This window comes from Camarhynchus parvulus, chromosome 12, assembly GCF_901933205.1.
Source record: "Camarhynchus parvulus chromosome 12, STF_HiC, whole genome shotgun sequence".
Taxonomy (NCBI): Eukaryota; Metazoa; Chordata; class Aves; order Passeriformes; family Thraupidae; genus Camarhynchus; species Camarhynchus parvulus.
This window is the reverse complement of record NC_044582.1, coordinates 18710817-18733055: the sequence shown is the minus strand read 5'-3', so window position 1 is coordinate 18733055 and position 22239 is coordinate 18710817.

Below are 22239 nucleotides of genomic sequence, written 5' to 3'. Positions count from 1 at the left end.
AGCTCCTCTGTGTTGTGCTCTACAGGGGCTGGCACTGGGGTTGTCCTGGTGGGGCAACTCTCAAATGTTTCTTCTGTGACTTCTGGCAAAGCCCTTGGGGGTGGGAAAGCCAGGAATTGACACTGTGAGGCACTTCAGGGCTCTGGGGACAGCAGTGACCATCTGGCCAAGGCACTGTGGGTGCCTCAGGAAATGCAGCTGCTAAACAGGCACAGTTTGTTCAGAACCTGCTAATTCTCCATTTGCTTGGTACAAAGTGAAGAATATTACACAATGTGACCAAATATTCATACAAATAAGATCTTAAATTGTTTTTCTCCTTATGCCACCTGTTCTAGCAGCTAAGCTAACACAGAATTTGATCTTGTATTATTAGTTGCAAATGGAAACAAATGAGACGGAGCTGTGTGGCAGTGTTTTCATTCCACACCATCCATCCCACAGCAGGTCTCTATTAGGCAGGGCTGCTGCTTCTTATGCTTGTGGGCAAACGTTTGCCTTGGAGGCCATTGATCCTGGGAAATGGCAGTGGAACTGAGGCTGTGCCTATTCCTGTGACTATTTACTTACTTTAGGTTTGCAGAGGCTGATTGAACCTGAAGATAAACAGCATCATATTTCCAGCAGAACTATTGGATTCATAAATCCTCGGTTATTTTCTCTCTTAAATTTTCATGTTCTGTAAAGGAAAGATGGTAGATGGGGTAACCAAAATGTGGAACAACTTGTTCAATCATCAGCAACTTGTTCAATCAGTTTCCACTGATTTTCCTGGGATGGAATAATCCTTTCTCCCAGTAATTTATGTGCCTCCATTGTGTGATTCCCACGTACCAGCCTGGGGATATTACTTTGAGGTGCAGAATGACTGTCAGAATAACCTCAGATACAAACAAGACATTTCTATCCCAATACAAAAATCAAGACAGTTCCTTGCACTGAGGGTTGCTGGAGGTTTCATTGTGGATTTAATTACCAAGATGACAATTTTCATGTCACTTGTTGATTGCTGTTATGTTCCTGACTCAGCACCCTGGCAGCTGCTGCCTGTACTGGGTGTAAAGTAATTTAAAGGTTGCTGTAAAACCCCTTCAAACATACACCTGTGTGTAACTGCTGAATACTGAAGCATAATATTTCACTAACCCTGTCACTGAGGGTTTGTCTGTTAAAATGGGTTAGATACCCAAATCTTACAAATTGGAGAGTTGGGTGTGAACTCAGTGAGCAGCTGGGAGTGGTGATTGTAAAATTCAGCAATTAAATCCTGTAGAACTACGAGGAGAGAGATCAGAGCAGTTCTGTGTGAGAAGCTGAAGCTGGGTCACATTTCCAGGCCAATGTTTTGGAGGGGAACTTGTGAGCATGGCCAGGTTGGTTTAGAAATCCCCAGCCTGGTGTGGAGTGAGGCTTGAATTGCTGTGCTGGCTTTTATATATAGGAAGAACCATAAATGTGAAATATTTAGAGAAGAATGTGACAAGCAGCTTCATCATCCTGCCTGCTGAAAGGGAGCTGGATGAACAGTTCAATAATACATCCAGTTTTGTAGTTATTAATGCTGTAATTACTCATGGTGTGAACTGTTTTCTTCTCTGTGGGTACAAGGAGAAGGACTGAGGGTGTTCAGATGTTTTTGTTAAAAATGCAGTGTGCTGAGCATCATCTTGTACCTTCTTAAATCACTGCACTATCCTGGCAGTGTTTGTACTGGGATTTGTGTAAAACTGGAGATTTATCAGTGCTCTGTGAATACTTAATAACAATAATGCTCCTGCCTGTACCTGTTTGGTGTCTTGGTCTGAAAAGTTCCTTGCAGAAGAAGACAAGTCCAAGGCCAATATTTCTTGGAAATGTTCACACATATCCCTTTAGGCTGTGTTTTTATTGCCCCTTGTTAATACACTGAAATGGAAATGTTCTCCTGTCTGTTGCAGAGATCCTGCTCAGAAGAGCTGCAGCTGAGAAGTTTTGTGGATGATTAATAAAGGAACAGACTTGACTCATGTTTCACTCAAAGACTGTACAAGAGAGGAGGGTGTGGAAGGATAAAAATCAGAGTGCTTAATTACCAGTAGTTTCTAAAGAAGTTGTAGATTTGAAAGCCAAGTCTGAACTGCTGATTTACCATCAGCAATGTGTGTTTGTGCAGGATCTGGGAGCCCTGACCCTGCAGGTGTTGGGTGGCACACCAGGGTCCCCAGCCAGGGGGGAGGCTGTAAATGCTGGCAGCTTTTCCATCTCACCCCTGTGTGTCACATCTCACACCTTTTGGGGGTTTGCAAAGCTGTCAGCACTGGGGTAACCTTTTGTCCTGCCTGCTCTGGCCCTGCCTGAGCCAGCAAAGCACAAACTTGCTTTGTGCCAGTTCCCAGGGAGCAGCAGAGAACTCCTCAGGTGTTTGTTCCTCCAAGAAAAACACAGCCCAGCAATCTCCCTGACGTGGCTGTGGAAATGTGGAGCTCTTTCTGTGCTGCAGTTTGTGTTAAACAGCATGAAGAGGAGGACGTTGCATTAAAATGCAATCCTTCAGCTCCCTGAGAAGATTGTCACCACTGCAGCCTTGCTCCATCTCTCATCAGATGATATCAAATGTTCTGGCTCTGTTGTTTTTGAGAGATTCAGAGAAAACATCCCTGAATCTGCAGGGGAGGGGGATAGAATTGTCCTTTTGGGATGTGGAGTTTGTCAGAAGGAAGAACAATTTCTCTTGAAAATATTCTACCTAGGAATAAACACTCTTCTTTTTCTGTTTCCCATGTTGAAACAATTGCTTACCAAACCCCTGTGTTGTTCCATGGAAATATCTGGCTGACTTAAGGAACTCAGTCAAAGGTGCCCATAAAAATTGTCAAATGTTGTATTTTCACCTGTTTTAACTTTTCCAATCTGAAAGGGGATCCTTGGGGTTTAAGCCAGCTATAATGCAGATGGTTTGGAATGCTTTCATGGGAATATGAACTATTTTGACTCATCTCCATACCTTTGGTTTTAATATTTTTTTTCCCCTGGCAGCTCACTAAAAATGAGAAAATCTTTGTCATTTTTTCATTTTTTGTCAGGGGTTCTTTTTAATATTCCTGCTGTAAATGATTTAGTGGAGAAAGTCATCTCACTGTAGAGAAGGAAGATTATTCTCTCATAACTTCAGTGAATAAAGGTCAGGGATTGGAGGTGTTAATGGAAAAAAGAAAGGAATTGTAAAATCTCTTCTAATATTTGTGGTTGGTCTCCAAAAAGAAAGGTTCAAACTACATATAATTACCATTTCCAGGGTTTTGAATGTGCTTCTTTCTGCACTTTTCTGCCTTGTGTTCTTTCCCTATTTATTTCTCAGTATTTGAGCATCCACCAGAAGTTTTGTGCCTGGTGCTGAGGGTGGGATGGCCGTCTTAACAAAGCCCAGGACAAGGGGGTGGCAAAGGAAACAAAGCGGCTTTCTGAGAGGAAATAGCACCAATAGCACAAAAATCACCATTTTTTGGTTCAGGACAGTCAGGCCATGTCAGAACGTGTGAGGCTCATGGGAATAATCAGCATTTCCCACAGGAGCACTGATGGGGTTAACAGCAGCTATAATTTAATGTGAAAAATAATTTCCTTGAACAATTTCTTAATTATCTTTAGGACAAGATGCTGGTTACAGGTGATAATTTTTATTGAGGAGTAGCTGCAAAGTATGAAATTATCAAACTGATATTGTTTGATCTGTTCACTTTCTGTGCACCTCGTTATGGACCAAGTTCAATGAGTAGGGAAAAATTAGAGTGTGTTTAAGACATTTTGGGCACTGTACATTTAATAAGGAAGAATATGCCTAAGGAAAACCTTTGTTCAATTATTAATTTGAATTTAGAATCCAACTAGAAATGCAGCAGAACAGTAAATACTGGATTTGGAACTTTGGTGTACTTAATATTCTCGATAAACCTTTTTCTTTGAAAATCATCTAATTTTAAGAACAAAATTACTTTAAATTTCACTGCCAGTTCTCTTTTGCTGCCTCACTCACAGTCTGCTGTTGCTTTCAAACAGAAAATTGTTTTGACAGTGTCAAATACTGGGGTTGGTGCTGGAGTTAAATCGGATTTTAATTCCTCACTCTGCTGAAAGTGAGCAGATTTGTTTGCTCACCAGCCACTTAGCACATGACCTTGAGCAAGGCTGTGCAAGGGCTGCACTTTTGGAATAGTTGTCTCTAATTAGAGGAATTTTATTCCGCTCTGTGTGCCTTGCAGGGGCTTGAATCAGGACTCTGGAAAAACACATTGCTTGGGCCCTGTGTCTGAGGAGAGCCAGGAGCTCATGAATAAAGAACTCTGGCTGACCTTGGCCACTCACTTGGCAAGAAGCACCAATAGAAATTCCAGGAGATGAACTTCTGCTCCATCCCAGAGCTCCCCCAGGGCTGGCAGGGCAGTGGGAATCTTCAGGAGCTTCAGGGCTGGTGGAAATATCTCTGAGAGGTTTGTGGTGTGCTCCTTCCTGCACATCAGGAAATTCCAGAGCTCCTGGGGAAAGTCATCATCAGTCACCCATAGCAATCTGTGCTATATTGGTTCCTTTTTCCACCCTTTTAACTTTTTTCTTTTAGTAGCCAGAGACTTGAATATATCTGTACAAATTTTAGTCTTGTCATCAGGCCATCTCCACAGGCAATCAAGATAATTTTGAATTATCTTGAATTATCCTGAGGAAAGGTGTGAGGGTGAGGAAAGGAAACCTTTCCTTTTTCCTTGTTTGTGAAAAAACCTTCTGACAAAGTCTGAGAGAGGGAACTGGGGCTGACAAATCAATAGCAGAGCACTATAAGGACATAATAGAATATGGCACAAAAAAGAGCCTTTCCTCCAGGGCTTCCCAACCTAATTATGGAGCAAATATGTAACTGGATCAGAGACTGCTGGTGAGCTTCTAAAATTCTATAGAAAAGGTACCATTTTCTGTTCAATTAATGAATAGCAGATTTGGGGCTCTGTGTGATTGCCACTTTTATTGGCAGGTTTATTAACTTCCTTGCTACCGTAGTCATGCCTTTAATAGACCTTATTGTTTTTCCTCTTCAATGTGATTTTTGTTATTGTTGGGGATTTTTGTTTTAATCAGTTTAACTTAATTATAAATGTAGCACCTCAGCATTGTGATGGAGGCCAGCACCCTGTTACACCCTGTTAGTGCTGTGCATTAAAGGAACAATGTGGTATATAATAAACTTGCTTAAAGTATTCACAGAACTGAAACTTTTGGGTTCAGGCTCAGTTTGTTGCATGTTCTGCTGTCTGTTCAGTGGGCAAACTTTAGACCTGGTTCAGTTACAGACAAACTAAGTAGGTGAGAAATTGTACTGATATTTGTGATAGGTGCTGATACAGAATTCCTGGTGTACCTTTTGCAGGTAAATCTCACTGTAGGATACTCAATCTGAGCTCTGTGTTCCCATTCCCAGTGGAATCCTGTGTACCTGGGGCTGCCAGGGATGTAGTTTGGGGTTTTTGGTGGCTTTAGCAGTGGCTGCACCGGGCTCTGCTCTCAAGCAGCAGGAGCAGTGGGTGCCTCACCCATCTGACAGCTCAGTAATGAAGATGTTCCCAATGGGGCCAGTGTGTTCTGAGGAATTGGCTGTGGTTTCACCTAAGAAAAGTTTAGCCATTTTTAGGAGGTACAAACAGTTTCAGTACCCTTGAAACAAGAGCAGGAAACAGCAGGAGCTGCCTGCCAGGCTTCCAGGAGGCTGCTGGATTGTTTGCAAATGCAGAGTTTGTTTTGTGGAACGGGAGCAGAGGTCTGGCAGGAGGCAAAGGCATGGATGTCAGAAGCAGTTATCACCCAGGCCAAGCCATGTCTCTAAAGCTTGCCATGTCTCTAAACCCTGCCTGTCCTGTGCCACACAGAGCAGGGGTTTCAGGATGGACACCCCGAGTCCCCCCTTCCCAATAAGCCACATGTGCTTCTCTCACCAGGTTGCACCAATTGCACAATAAAATAAAGTTTTCCTTACATAGCGTTCTGCCTTCCACAGGAGCGAGGGTGGATTTTCTTTTCCCCCCTTTTTTAGCTTCTCTAGAGCCTTTGTTCTCTGTAGGGAGAGGAGAAAGGGAGCAGCATCTTAGCAGGAAAAGAGGCTCCTGCCTGCAGATGAGCAGGATGGAGGGGCTGTGGCTCAAGAGCTGGAATTCTGGCTCTCTGCTTCCCAACACGTGGGAGCTGGGCTGCAGCACTGTTAGAGGGACTGGTGCTCTATGCAAATACTCTTCAAGTTAATAATGATTTCTGGGATCAGTAACCACTGCAGGCTGTGGTAGCTCGTTCTTTGCTTCTGAGAAGGATGTACACTCTTTTGTTACTGGCATTATGTGATTGGAACGTGGCAATTCATCTCCTGACAAACACGGCAGTGCTTGGAAATATTGCTTGTATGGGTGTTTGTACATGTATTTGTTTTGCATTATTAATACATATGCTTTTTTCAGCAGCTTTTAGTGAATTACTGAGTCTTGACAGCAATAATCATATTTACTTGGCAATTCTTTTATTTTTTTTTGAATCCTGCAATGTCCTTCAGAGTTCTTGAGCTCTCATCTCTTTCAATGCTGTTATATTTGTAGCCGCTCTTTAAAAATGCTGAGGTCTGAACTTCATTCTCTAAATGTGGAGAACACCACCAAAGGGTTGGTTATTTTCTTTGTGAGCTCTGGATGGAGTAAAAGCAGTGGGATGATTGATGTGCCCTCCTCCTGGAGTGCTCACAGGTGTTCATCTGCACCACTGCTCTGTAACCCAGCTGCTGGCAAGGGGGACATGGGGGGATGAAGTCAGACCCTTGTGCTTTTCCCATTCCACTGCTCTGGCTCTGCTGACTCCTGTTTCCCTCTCCAAGCCAAAGGAGACCATTTCCAAGTGGTTGATGATCATTTCTTTTTTCCTTGCATTAACTGCTAATGAGTGGGCTCGCTGCTGGAACTGTCTGAGCATCCTTGGTCAGGTGGGATAAAATAGATCAGGAGAGCTGGAGCCCATCAAACACATTTCTGCACTAGATTGAGAGAGGAGCAAATTAGGTACTTCAAAAAGCAATTCTTGGTAATCAGAGTGGTGGTTTGAGTTATTTAGTAATTGATCAGCCAATAGCTGAACTCTTCTTTGAGGTTACTGAATTGTTGTAAGGATCTGTCTGAGGCTCCTTGACTACTCTCATCAGGATTTCCATAAAATACATGAATTAATCTGCAAAGCATTAAGTGTTCAGGTATTGGCTGCCTGCTTATACATCCTCTCAAGAAGGTGTCACCAGTTCAGGTGTCTCCAATTGATCTGTGACCCGTGCGGCACTGCTGGTGTGTCACCCCAGGAAGGGTTGGTGTGACACTGCTGGGTGTCTGGGGGATCCCCTCATCTTCCAGCACCAATCCCTTTTGTATGATGAGCAAAAGGAAATGTTCCTTTGTGGAGAACAGCTCAGGAACAATGTGGGCACCTCCTGGTCTGGAATGAGCCAGCTCTTCCCCCAAAGCATGGAGGGGACATAAAGGAGTCAATCTCATCACTTGAGCACCTAAAACTGCCTCCACTAAAGTTCCTAATTAGAGATCTGATCTTTCGTAAGATCTACAAATGTCTTATTCTTCTGGAAACCCAAAAGCTCACTTGCTCTTCACAAGGATATGTCAGGAGCAGCCTCAGCCCCTCCATCGTTTGTCTTTGCCCAAATGTGGTTTGAGCTCCTACAACTGCAGAGTTCTTGAAAAGGAAATTTCCAGACTAGAATCCTATTTCAGACAGTCTAGACTCTCACCTTCCCCATTTAGATGTGTTGTTCACTGTGGTTTTGGAGAAGTTTTTAGGTCAGGTAAGGCAAAAGATTCACTGGGAATTCATTGGGAATTTCTTGGAAAACTGTGTTGCTTGGGAAGGGGATGGTTCATTCTCTTCTGTGTAGAGCAAGGCCACAACACTTAGGTCATAATGTAGAACATGGTCATGAACCCGTTGTTTATGATGAGTTTTTTTGAACTCTCATCATTATTATCAGGCCCTTTTGCAAATCTCATTTTCCAAGTGCTTCCAGAAGTTTTGTCCCTGTATTTTTGGTTTTTCTCAGTTCTGACAATTGGCAAACGCCACAGAAGAAGATCCAGTAAAGAGACAGATGCTGACTTAGTGGGTTACACAGTTTGAATGACAAACCAAGATCAACAGATCATTATTTTTCACAGCAAGCAGAGAGAAATGGCTGATTTTAGTGCCAACCTGTGCTGATAGGAACTCTTGTGCTCCAGAATGCAGCACAATAGGAGCAGCTTTCTTGCACTATTCCAGGCTTTGCTCTGTTTGATTGCAATTACATTTTTGATATTCAGGCCACTTCCAGTTTACCACTGCAAAAAGGAGGCTGATGACCTCATCTGCTCTCCCTCAAATGAGAATAAGTTGTTCCATGTTGTCAAATAATTATTTTAATTTTCTCCATTTCTACTGATTTCTGGCTTTATTCCCAGCTTATTTAGTTGTTCAGAGCAGGTGAATTAAGTGTAGGCAAGGCTGTCTTTTACTCTCTCTTGTTATGTCTTATTGTTACCTGCACACTAAATCTTGATATAATTTAGACCATTCTGCTGCAGTTGCACATCATTTGGTCTCTTCAGAAATCCCACTGTGTCCTCAGCTTCTTAAGGGAAAAAAATGTTTATTCCTTAAGAATATGTAATTCAGAACAAATCCAGGGGTTGTGTGGAGCAGCTTTGGAGACTTTTCCCAACATTCCAAGGCTCATGGATGTATCAGATGCTTTGCATTCACCATCTTGTTGTACATATGAACACAGTGATGGTGTAGTTCAAAATTCTTTGTGATGATGAGATGGATTAAAGAACCATGTGGAACCGCCAGATAATATTTATTTAACATTTTTGTTCGACTTGTGAGGATTGGGTGGTAATTGGCTGAAGGAAATACTTATTTCTGTTTCATTCATCGTATGTTATCATCATCAAATCTGTTCCTGTGAGTGTTTTTCACGTCTCTCAGCCTGGATTTCTCTTTGCTGGCCAGCTGATGAAATGCACACCCCGGCTCAATTTTAAACCCAGTTTTTGACTTAATTCTTGCAGACAGGAGCTGAGGGTTTTGCTCTGAGCAGCTGGTCTGGTGAAAGCTCTTGGAAAGCACAGCCACAACCTGCCAGTAACTCACAGCTCCTGGAGCTGCTGCCTGTAAATCTGTGCTCTCCAGGAACTGCTTCACTGCTCTCCTGTAGAGCAGGACCTGCCCTGTCAATTCTGTCACCCAGGAAGGGCTCTTGGACCTGCCTGCTCTCCTGTTCTGCTCATAAATACTCAGCCCTCGGGGTTCTGATAAAACCAGGCTGTGCCATGGCACTGTATAAATCCAGCAGGTTTGTCTGGGGCTGCCTGTTATCTACCCAACACCTTCCCTGGCCTTGGCCTGGGATGTTCCCTCTGTAAATGATGTAACAGAGCATTAATGTGGCTGTGACAGAACACTGGAAGCGCCCCAGCAGCTCCCAAATGCTGTGAACACAGGAATTGTCCTGCCCTGACAGTGACACGAGTAATTTACTGATGGTAGCAGCAAGGATTGGAACAGGTGTCACTTCAGCACAGGTGCACCTGGTTTTCAGGCACAGGCAATATATTGGGTTGGCAGGTGAGGGATTTGGGCCCACACGCTGCTGTGTTGTGCCGTCAGATGATCCTTGGCAAAATAAACCTGGATGTGGGGGTGTCAAGGCTCTGACTGGGGACCAGAGCTCCTGAGAATATCCCTCACATCAGTGCCCTGTGCCAGTGGAGGCTGCATCCATGTGAATCCAGCTGGTTTTTCCTCAGTCTCATCTTGCTTTTATTCCTTGTAAGTAAATGACATTTAATTTAAACATCCTTAATACTTGGAATTAGCCACTAATTGGGTGAGCTAGTTAGGTGTGTTTAGTGCCAATTCACCTAAAGTGTATGAGCAGTCACTCACTTTCTGTCTGCTGACCTCATGCCATTGCTCTCAGAAGAAAATTTCTTCTAATAAATGGCTTTCAGGCAGAAAAATGTGTTTATTGTGGTCTTGATAGTGTAAATGAGCAGCAGCATGCAGGAGGATGGCCAGCCAAGCTGCTGAATCACTGCAGCCATCTCCAGAATGCTTCATTACACCCCAGGAAAATGATTGAAACAATGAATTCCCTATTGTAGTTTAGATGACAGCTTATTGAAGATGCCTTGAAGAAGCCATAAGTCTGGTGCTGATTTTGAAACCTTTGAACCAGAGGGTTGGGTTACATCAATATTGATCAATGGCCAGCTGGATAAACCATAAACATCTAAAAGCCTTGGAAATGGGAGGTGAAACTCCGGAGCAGCCCCTGAACTGTGTGCTCACATCAAATCATGCCCAAAGTCTGAGGCAGGAGATCAGCCCAGCATGGCAGGTGCATCATTCCCTTTGGGGATCAAATATTGTCTTCCTCCTTCCTCCTCCCTGGGATCAGCCTTTCCCAGGCACAGCTTGGAGCCTCCTCGCTCGACTTCCAGATCTGCTTTGTGCTGTTGGAGCAGCTCTGAGCAGAGCTCTGTCTGCTGAAAGGAGAAACCAGCGTGTTATTGATGGCTCAGATATGGTGACTTCAGGCAGAGACACAGTGTAAGAAGGGCTCTTTTCCTGGTGCTTGTGAGAGGAGAACTTGTCTGCTTGTACCTGTTTGTGAAACTCCCCAGGGAATTTTCCTGATGGATCTGACAGCCTGTGAATCCATGGCATTAGTGCCAAATCATCCTGGTGACCTCCGTGCACCTTCCCAGTCCCTTTCCAGATTTCAGTGGGGAATAACCAGCAGTGCTTCCACAGGCTGTGAGGGCTGGAAATGGCTTCCTGCCAGTAATCAGTTCCACAGCTGCATGTTCTCTTGAGAGATCACAGAGTTCTTTAATAAGAAATAGTTGTATGATAATGCAGTATTTCCAAAGAGAAGTTGTTTTGTCATGTCTGAAATAATGTGACAAGTGGCCCAAGGACCTTTCAGTGGAAGGGTTTGGGAAGGCAGTTGGAACAACATGAGCTTCAAGGTCTCTCCCAACCCATACCATTCATGATTCTCTGAAATACCCTAAAGGTGATAAGGAAACCAGGCGGTGGCTTTTGGAAGAAATCTCTTTTGTTGTTGTGGGTTTCAAGATCAGGAGAGCCCTAATGCAAAATGAAGAGATGACTTCAAATGGTGTAGTGGGAAGGAGGTGTTTTCCAGTCTTTTGATTATGGTGCTGATCTGAATAGAAACACCCAAATCTATTTTGACATGATGATTGGAAACAAAGCTAACTCAGTTTCCAGAAGCGACAATCATACCCGAGGCAAATTTATTTCCCTCTGTCATAAAGCTGTACCACCCACTGAAATTAAGCCTTTTCCTTTGGTGTGTCAGGTAGGAGCATTCTCGTGCTGAATTTCAAATGATCTCTGTCCCTTTCAGCATTCAGGCTGAATTTTGGGGGTATTAAGATGCACCAGGAGTTTGGCAGTGACTCCTCATTATAAATCTGTGCTCAGGAGCCCTGGCGTGCACAGCGAGGGTCGCTGCTTGCAGAGCATATTTGTTTTCTATTTTTTAACCTGCTCAGATTCAAATGTAGCTCTGTTCTTCTTGCTGTTTAACTTGATTTCTAACAGTGGGAACAATCAAGCTGAGGGTGCCTGTTGTAACAGAGAATGCAAAGCGTGGCTGGAATTTGCTAGAGGAAAACCCCGCTTGGTGCTTGTCCTTTCGAAGCAAAACTTTTAAAAAGTTTCCAAAAGTTTGCTTTGATCTCAGGTTACAGAATCCCAGGGTCACTGAGGTTGGAGAAGCCCTCCCCAGACCATGGAGTCCAAGCTCAGTCCCCACCTTGTCCCCAGCCCAGAGCACTGAGTGCCACATCCTTGGGCAGCTCCAGGGATGGGAACTCCAAACCTCCCTTCCCAGTGCCTGACCACCCTTTCCATGGAGAAATCCCTCCTGATGTCCCACCTGAGCCTCCCCTGACACAGCCTGAGGCCATTTCCCCTTGTCCTGTCCCTTGTTCTCTGGGACATCTGAGTTTTCCCCCCAAATCCCAGAATGGTTTGGGTCAGAAGGGACATTAAAGATCAGCTCATTCCAACCCCTGGCCATGAGCAAGGACACCTTCCATGCCTTTGAACCAGCTGGATTTTTATTCACTCTTTAGTGAGAACTGAAGGGTTTTAGGCTCTGCTCAGCTCATGTTTAAGCTCGATAGCCAGGCTAAGCCCTGACAGCAGAGGGATTGTGGTGACCATCAGTGGCTCAGCTGTGTGTGAAGGAGGATTTGCAGGGTGTCAGTGTGCTGGGAGAGAAATCAGCCTGCTTACAGTGGCTGTTCCTGCATGTCAGCCTAATGAAATCAGGAGACATGGCAGGAAAATAATTGCATTCTCTTTACTAATGAAAGAGCCCTTCAAGTCACCGATGGTTTTGCTGCCCTAATTACTTTGCAATGGCAATATTCAGTGCCTTTGATTTGAGTTTTGTAATAACAGTTACTTGGACTTATTAGTTCCTGTGTGAACCAGGCAATCTTTTATGCAATTACATCTGAAATGTGTTTAAGTACATACAGAAAAGTAGAGAAAAAAGAGGGAGGGGAAATAATTAGTGAAGCAGGATGGGTGTGCTGGGGGGAGATCCCAAAGGAGCCCAGAGCTGGGGTTTCAGCTCCTGCTTGTTCCTCTCGTGGTTTCAGTGCCATGGTGGCTTCAGCACCTTGAGGTCTTCTGAAAACACATCCATTTACTTAAATCAAAGATGATGTAGAAATAAGCTCCTACTGGGTGAATAGAGGAAAATTAAAGAGTAACAAGAAGTCACAGCATTTTTAAACTTTGCTTTTTCAAACCCTTCTCTTGGTTTCTGAAGCGTGATCCTTGAACTGCTGTTCCTGTTCCATCACTGAATTCTCAGAAGTCAGTGCTAAGCCCGAGGTGTATGTTCAGCTTAACAACCTGTGTAGTGTGTCTCACTAGGCTGTACCTTTCTGCCTTGGCCAGCTTGTAATTACATATTCCCACTGAGCCTGTTTTCCCATCCATCAGCAAGGCTTTTATTCTGCTGGATTTTGTTAAACTCTGTGCAGAACCCGGGAACAACTGCGGGCTGTGCATTTCCAATTGTTTCTTCTCCTTTCTCTGAGTCTCCAGCCCTTTGAGATATCCATGGGGTGGTACTGTGCCAGTAGTGAACTGCTGGGTTCAAAACCAAAGGCAGGCATTCCAGAACATTTTTATTTTTAGGTCCTTCTTTTCTTACTCTTGGATGCTGTTCCTGCCCTCCTTCAGCACGATTGCTTGCCAAGCCTTGCGAGGCAGCTTCAAACTGACATCCAACCACAGCTTGAAATGTGCCTTGAAATCTGTTTTAATTAGATATGAGCCATAATAATTTAATTACAGATCCACCCACTAAATTGTCTGTTTTGAATTGGAGCAGCCACTTTGTGTACAGAAACAGAAATGTTTGGAATCGACACTTCGCCGCCTCCTATCAAGGGCATTCAAGCTTGGAATAAAGTCCCAGAGTTCTGTGGCTGTTTAACCTCCAGCCACTAATTATCCACAGCTTTTGGAAAATCTGCCAGATTTTTCTCCATACAAGTCAGCTCTGGTTGCTCCTGGGGGATGAGATGTCTGGGACATCTTGTTCTGAGGATGCTCCCGAGTGCAGCATCGCTGCTGAGGAATAATGGCTGGAGCTAGGGAAGTGTTTCATTGCTTTCTGGACCTTTCCAATGAGTATTTCCCATTAATTTGACTTAAATATCCATTTAAGAAGGAATTCTACCCTTCAGTGTGGGTGCATGGAGGCTGCTGTCCATGAGGATTGCCTGCTGGGAATGGTGGCTGGGTGGTGTTCAGCTGCCTGCTATTGAGCTGAGTTATTGCTGGCACATGGGCCATCCACAGAAAGAATGATAGAGGAATTATTGCATGCATATTAATTACACAGAGTGGGTTAGGCCGCTTGGAAACGCAGGATCACCAGTGCTGTGTGCTGGCATCAGCAAGGAGTGCAGCCCTCAGGGAGTTCAGAGCCAGGAGAACCAGGTGGGAGCAGACAGGTCAGGTCATGGGAACTTCCTGTGGGATTCTGCTGCAAAACCCCACTCAGAACCCTGAGATTGATTGAATCAATCACTCAGTCAGTCTCTCTGTCGGTTACGGACACAAACAGGGCTTGTTCAGCTAGTGAGAGAGCAGTGCAATGCCTTGGGGAAAATACCTGCAAGCAGGCCAAAGTGACTGTGTGAATGTCCCTAAAATAATGCAGCATGGTCAGACAGGAAAGATTTAATTTCATTTCTTCTGATTTACATAAAATAAGACTTGAGGTGAATTCTTGAAGGGCTTTGTATGTTTAAACTAGTGTCTGATGCATAGAAAATATTGTGGTTGATAGCACAAATTTTCTTTACTTACTCTGGTTCCTACCTGTCATCTTGTCTGCTTTATGGTGTGGGTTCCTCTCACCTTAAAGGCAAAATAGTAAAGATAATCTGAAGATTTGGAATGTTTTTTAATCTTCATATTTACAGATGAATGGGCTTCAGTTTGGTGATTTTTACTTCTGTCTAAATCCTTGAGATGTTTTGTGGCTAGTTTTTCCAAAATTGTTGGACAGTTACTGTGGTGAAATCCCATTAATGGAATTTAAGGGTTGGCAGTTAGAGGGAGAACCATAAAATCTGAAACCAAAATCTCTACCAGATACAAGCTCCAAAAGGAGATCACAGAATCCCAGACTGGTTTGGGTTGGGAGGGATCTCAAACCCATCCAGTGTCACCCCTGCCATGGCAGGGACACCTCCCACTGTCCCAGGCTGCTCCAGCCCCAGTGTCCAGCCTGGCCTTGGGCACTGCCAGGGATCCAGGGGCAGCCCCAGCTGCTCTGGGCAGGATGTTTTGGGATGTTTTGTGTGGTTTCCAGATGGTGGCTGGAAAGAAATAATTCGGCTTTTTTCATCGCTTCTTTTTTTTTGAACAATTCTTGTTAAATGCTCCTTGCTGGCCAGCACCATGGTTGGAAATCAGGATGATTTCATGATGCATTTGGCCATGAGCTGTTGCAGGATTGGCCCAAAGTGTTCATCTCTGCTGCCTCTGAAGGAGAAGGCTGGGGGATCACATCTGTCAGGTGCTCCTCTGTTTCCTTGGCTACCACATCATTGAAATGCCATCTCTTTTATTGGCATTAATGAAAATCTGCTGGGATACACAACTTTGCATCATCTGCAGGGATGTCTTTGAAATCATGTGCTGTGTTCAGCATTAGCTGGGGGGATGTAGCATTTAGGGTGCCAACTGTACACCTCTCCAACAGGATGAAAATGAAAAATAATATTCTTATAATAAAAAATAAATATATTCTTTGTTTAAGAAGATGAAAATATTAATAATATTTATTTCTATTAATAATCCTTGAGTGACATGTTTTACTTTTTGAATCTTTCCTTCCATGACACTAATGTGGCACCAAGGAATTTTTTCCCTGAGAACTCAAGTGTGAGTTTCTTAGCAAACACCTATAATTAGGTCGGAATTTTATAAAAGGCTTTCTATTTGCATAGAATAGCATTAATTTTGCATTCTTCTATCAGATGAAACATGGAGAAGGAACAAATCATTTATTCATGCAAAACCAACCCACATGAATCATTTATTTACCTCTTCTGGTAATTTCACAAGCTTACTTTTTATGCATCAAGCTGCAAATTAATCAACATTTTCTAGGAGTTGATTTTGTCCAGGAAAAAAAAAAAGTAATGATGACATAAATACTTCTTATGTACAGGAAATCATCCAGTGAATTTGGGCAAAAAGTCTGTGCAAGTTGTTTTGGGGATTTTTGGTGCCATTTTTTGTGGGGTTTGGGCTTTTTGTGGGTGTTTTTGTTATTCCTTAAGGACAATTTGGACTCCAACCCCTGTTGAATCTTCTTTTCCAAATGTGCATGAAATTCATACAATCTCTTGGTGGATTTGGCACCTGCAGGTGCCCCTGTTGAAACATTTTGCACTACTGCAGAGCACTTGGTTTGTATTGAAGATAATGCTGTAGAGCCCGGGGGTGTTTGACATGCAGACTTGTTCTCCTCCCCACTGTCAGTGAGCACCAGGGCTTTGTGCTGGGAGCTGAATTTTGGCTCTGGGGGGGGTGGAGGCTCTGGTGGCATCACTGCTGGGCTGCACTGCAGAGTTTCAGGGTTCATGTGAAGCATTTTTCCTCAGTGCTTTGCCACATGAGACGCTAGAGAACTATTTCAGATATTCTGCAGTTTATCAAGCTTTTCTTGTCTCTTCTTAGGGTTTGGACTGAGCTTTTCTAGCAGAGGTTTCTGTGGCATTCTCCACTATTAATGTCAGAATCATTTCCTTGCCCTGCTGTCCCAACTCCTGGGCCCTGGTTCGGGGGCAATGCAAACAGCCTGATGCTCTGTATGATGGAGAATTGGATTGGTAACAAAAGCACTTTAAAGTTTATTGGCTCTTCACAAGGCCTAGTTTCAAGGGTAATTAAACATCTCATTATATCTGGTAATGTTAATTGCAGTTTTAATTTTATTTGTACACTGACATTTGCTTTGGCTAAAAATAGTGTTTGTAATTGGGACTGAAAGGGGGAAGTGGAGAGAGATTTATGAGCTTTTTTTATTGGGAAGGGGAAGTGGGGAGATACCTGTAGCAGAACAAAGCTGCCTGTTCTGATCAGTCCAAAGTGTTGATTATTCAGAAAAAGGGCATTTTAAACTGATCCAAGGCGCACTGTTTAGTTAGATTGCAATGTGGGTAACACCTTGTTTGTGTAGCTTTAAAAACACCATATTTAAATGCCATATTTACATCCATCAATGTGCCTAAAACTGACATCAGCAGGTTCTTCTTCCTCCTCTGCAAAGGTGTTGTTTGTGTCATTGAAGCCTCAGGGTTTTAGGTTTTACAAGTTTGTCTAAAATCTTGCAGCTCTTACACAGGGATTTCTGTTCCCATCCCATCCTTCCACAGAAGGAGAAAACCAAGCTGAATTACCAGGCCTTGGTAGACTTGAATTGAGAAAGGGAAAAAATGTTAATATGTATTTAAAAGCCACAAGGACAACATGAAACAGAGCAAAGTGCAAGTCTGGAAATAATTTATTTGCTCTCTGAATAATTAAAAAGTTATTGTGAGGTACGTGATAAAGCATGTAAGGCCTCAGCTTGTTGACTATGCTAATTTATTCAGTGTATTAGAGTTGCCAATTAATGTTCTCCTAACAATGTGCCAATTAAACATTCTTGCATTTAATTAGCGATTCCTCTTAGTCAGTTTGCCTTGAGATAAACATTACAGAGCACTTTTCACACGGGGTAACCCTGGCCAGGTTCGTTTGTGGGCAGCGCTGGGCTGGGGCTGCCCCTGGGTCGCTGGCAGTGCCCAAGGCCAGGCTGGGCACTGGGACAGGGGGAGGTGTCCCTGCCATGGCAGGGGTGGCACTGGGGTGGCTTTAGGGATCCTCCCAACCCAGTCCGGGGTTCTGTGACTGCTTTTGAAAGGTGAATCCTGATCAACCCCAGAGGAAATTGCAAATGGGCCAAGACACCACCCTGTGTGTCCATTTGCATATATGTAAATGGCCTGCCTGCCATCAGTGCTGTGGCAGCTGCTGGTTGCCTTTGCTTGTGGTTGTGCCAGAGAGCCTTGGTGAGGCTGTTCTTGCTTTTTGGGGGAATTATCCCAACTTCTGACACAGCCAGCCACAGGATATCATGGGATGGCACAGCCGTTCCTTCTCAGACGTGTTGTGGAGATGAACATTAGCCTTTGCTGCTGTCTGGGGGCAAATTAAAGCCTCTGAGAGGTGGGAAGTTTTCATCTGTGGAGGCACTAACAAAGACAGCTGCAGCGGGTTTCTTAACGAGGCGCCTGTAGCAGGAACAACAAGGTGATTTTAATGATGCCTTTTCTGCCTTCACTTGCAAAATGATTCATCAATTGCCAGAAATACTCCTGAAGAGGTGCCTGTTGGGTGAAGGATGCATCAGCGTCTCTCTCAGCAGCAAGCAGCACAGTTTGTGCCTCCTGTCATCCTCTGTGACCTGTGGTGGGTGCAGGGCTGTGGGAGCAGCCCAGCCCTGCACACCTCACACCTGTCACTGTGACATTTCCTGAAAAATCCCTTCACCGGGGCTTTTCTGCTGAGAAACCTCAGAAAAGAAATGTAAACAATAATTATCTGGTTGCTTGGAGTGCGGTCTGGAGGTTGCTCACCAACAGGTGCATCTTTGATGGGTTCCATGTGAATTGTTTTAATTTAATGGCCAATCACAGCCAGCTGGGTCAGATTCTGAGTCTGTCACAGGTTTTTTATTATCATTTTTGTCTGGCCTTCTGATGTAGCCTTTCTCTTTCTTTAGTAGTTTTAGTTTATCATATTCATATTATGATATTATATATTTTATATATTTTATATTTTATATATTTCATATATATATTATATGTATTATATTTTATATGTATTATATTTTATAAGTATTATAAAATATAATTATAATTATCATATTCATATTATGATATTATATATTATATATTTTATATATTTTATGTTTTATATATTATATATATTTTATAAGTATTATATTTTATATATGTTATATTTTATATATGTTATATTATGTATATAATATAAAATGTATTATATGTTTTATATAATATATCAGCCTTCTAAGAAATTTGGAGTCAGATTCATCTCTCACCTCGTCCTGGGGACCCTCACAACACCACAACAATTGGTGACCACACACCTGCACTTTGATGGCTCCATCTCTGCACTTCTCCAGGCTCCCATGAAAAATGGCTTTCCCCCTCTTGCTGCTTGGCACCTTTGCTTTTCTTGAAGCAGCGTTGAATGTAGCACACTTTTCACTGGATAGACTTCAAATCAGGTTGTTGCTTTGTGGGAAATGGAATTATGTGGCTCTGGGGTAGTGTCCCCCTCTTGTGAAGTGATGGAGTGAGAGGTGGTTTCATGAGAGCACAGGAATTATCTTAATTGACATAAATCATTTGAGGGGCTGTCAACAGAATATTGCTCCTAATCTGCTTTTTCTGTTTCGTGTAGGGATTTCTATTTCTTTCTAAGGATTAATGCAAATCACACATAATTACGGATTTTGGAGGTGGAGGCGAGTCCTTTTGAGACATTAAGCAGTGTCAGATTTACTCCTTCCCATAATCCTTGGGCTCCCTTCTATGGAGCTGTGTGAAACAGATGCAGGGAACTCGTTCAAAACGAGTTTCAAAGTTCTTGCTCAATTTCTACCACTGAGCGTATTCCCATTGTAACTGGGAGTGTGGTTCTCAATGGTGAGAGTCACTAATCTCCTTAAATAACCCAATGCTTAATGTGATTGTGTGAAAGAAATCCAGGAAAGCGAGCAGCAATTAAAGCTGAAATACATAAAATCAGCTTTGTCCTTAGAAGTCAATTAAAACATCACCAGGACAAAGGAAAATGCCTGGCTGGAAGATTTATTATCCCAACAAATCCTGTATTAAACACGAGCAGTTGATCTGCTATCAGACGTGGCCAAGGTGACAGGTGAGATGATTGAAGCACAGAGGAGTTAAATGAGTTTTGGCCTCTCCATTCCCTGGAGCTCCTCAGCACCAACTCCCGAGGATGGAGCCTCACCCAGGAGCTGCCAGGGCCCTCAGCACTGCCAGGAGCCCTCCACGGTTTGTGGGGTCAGGACACCTTGCTGAGGAGCCTCTGCTGAAATTGGGGCCTCTCAGATGTTCAGTAATTTACAGGCTTGTGCAGAGGATAAACTGCACCCTGCCGTAGCTCCTGGCTATGTCTGTCTCCAGCACTCCTATTTATAGCTGCAACTTTGAAGCTGATGTGGACTTAAAAAAAAAAAAATTAAAACCCAGCTTTTTCACTGATTCTGAAAACTGCATTAATATTAAACAGCAATTAAAAATCTTTATGTGGAGGCACAGGAACACCATGAAGACGTTTAAAGAACAAAAAATGTCATCCAGAAGAGGAGAGTGCTCAGTCAAGGAGTGGGATCTGCTGGCTTGGGGCCACGGCAGGCAGCACATTCTACTGCAGAAATTCAGCTGCAAACCCAGAAAGTGCATCTTGGGCCTTGTGGTTCAGGGTAACCCCACTGCTTTTTAACCTGCTTTTTTCCCCTAATGTGGAACAAGCTGTCTCCTAACACCATCCTTCAACTTTTTTTAAACTAACTATGCAAGGAGGGAGCTCATCCTGCACATTCTTTAAGAGAGGTTCCCTATTCCTGTGACGGAAATTTAGAATATATTCAGTAAATAAATAGATAGAATAGCATTTAGAGGCTGTGATCCCACAGCTGATTTATGGGAAGGCAGTGGAATGAGGTGTAGCTTAAAGGGCTGATTGTTTTAATTGCTCTGCAGCAGTGATGCCTTGAGCTGGAGCCAGGGGATTCTGTCTCCCTCCAGAGTGTGAGAACTGCAGGGGTCACAGTGAGCTTCTTCCTGGGTGTTAGAGCAGCAAAATCTGCTTTTATTTCCAAGTGGCAAACACACACCTGGGTGTGTTACTTCCTGGGGGCCTTATTTTATATCCAAAAGCATCATCTCTGTGCAGTTCCCACATTTATTGCCCTTGATACCGCCCTGAAAAAGAGAGCAGGGTTAAGTGGGATATTGGGAATTAGGAATTGTTCCCTGTGAGGGTGGGGAAGGGATGGGATGGAATTCCCAGAGCAGCTGGGGCTGCCCCTGCATCCCTGGCAGTGCCCAAGGCCAGGCTGGAGCACCTGGGACAGTGGGAGGTGTCCCTGCCATGGCAGGGCTGGCACTGGATGGGGTTTAAGGTGCCACCCAACCCCAACCATTCTGGAATTCTGTGAATGCACAACTGCTTGGCATTGTTAAATAGAGAAAATGGTTCTGTTCAGGGAGGATTTTGGAGGAAACGAAAGAATTATGCTGCTTTAGTACCAATTCATTGAGCCACAATTGGTGGCTTTTAGTGTGAGGTTAAACCGTAGGCAAGAAAAACTAAGTTCTCTAAAACTTGAGTTAAGACTAATTTCTCACTCTGAACTGGAACAATGTACTAAATACTATATAAATATAACTAAATGAAGGATTTTATAGAGCATTAAATATTTATAGCACATCAGCTGCCTTTAAAATGCATTTCCTTTCTCTTCCTGGGCATTTTAGTCAGCTTTTCATTGCCTGTGACTGGTTTATTATGGGCTCTGATTTCTGAGCTGGCATTACAGATGCCCTTAAGTTTAAGTGAATGCATTTGTGGTGGTTGCTGTGTGATGACTGTTTTACTCTGTAAATAGACTATAAATTATGTATGGAGAATTTATGAATTAATCTATAGTATATATCTTGCACTCATAAATATTGTAGAGTACCTTGTAGCCTCTTTAGAGCTCTCTGGTGGAGATCTTTAAGTGCAGGGTTTTCCTGCTGTTCTCTTGTATCAGAAATAAGTAGTTTTGATTTTCTGCAGGACTATTTTCGTTCATCTTTCCCTTCTGCACCTTGCCAAGCGCACAGCAGAATTGTCCAGTGTGCATAATGGAGCAAGGGATATGCCTTGCTTCACCTTTCTGTTTTGAAAGGGAAATAAATCATGAGGTTCAGACCTCTGGAGCTGTTTTCCCATTCACCTGGCTCCACTGAATAATAACACGTTTTCCCCAGGCAGCTAATTATGGGGTGAGATTAATATGGCAGCAGATTGTAACCACAACTGAAGAGCTCAGTAACTAACTATTAACACACCCTTCATGTCTGTGGAGTGAAACCTTCTGTTCACTGGAAATCAGCCTTTCCTGCAGTGCTGTGCATGGAGGAGCGACCAGTTGAGACATTCAAACCCCTCAAGCACAGTTTAGGTCGCTCTGTGTCACCTCATTTTCTCTTCAGTTATGGGGCTAAGAGAGTTGGGGGCTGGGATCTTTGGGGTGGGATCAGCGAGCTCCAGAATGAGTTTTCACACAGGGGAGTTGGGGGCTGGGATCTTTGGGGGATCAGCGAGCTCCAGAATGAGTTTTCACACAGGGGAGTTGGGGGCTGGGATCTTTGGGGTGGGATCAGTGAATCCTGAATGAGTTTCCACACAGGGGAGTTGGGGGCTGGGATCTTTGGGGTGGGATCAGCGAGCTCCAGAATGAGTTTTCACACAGGT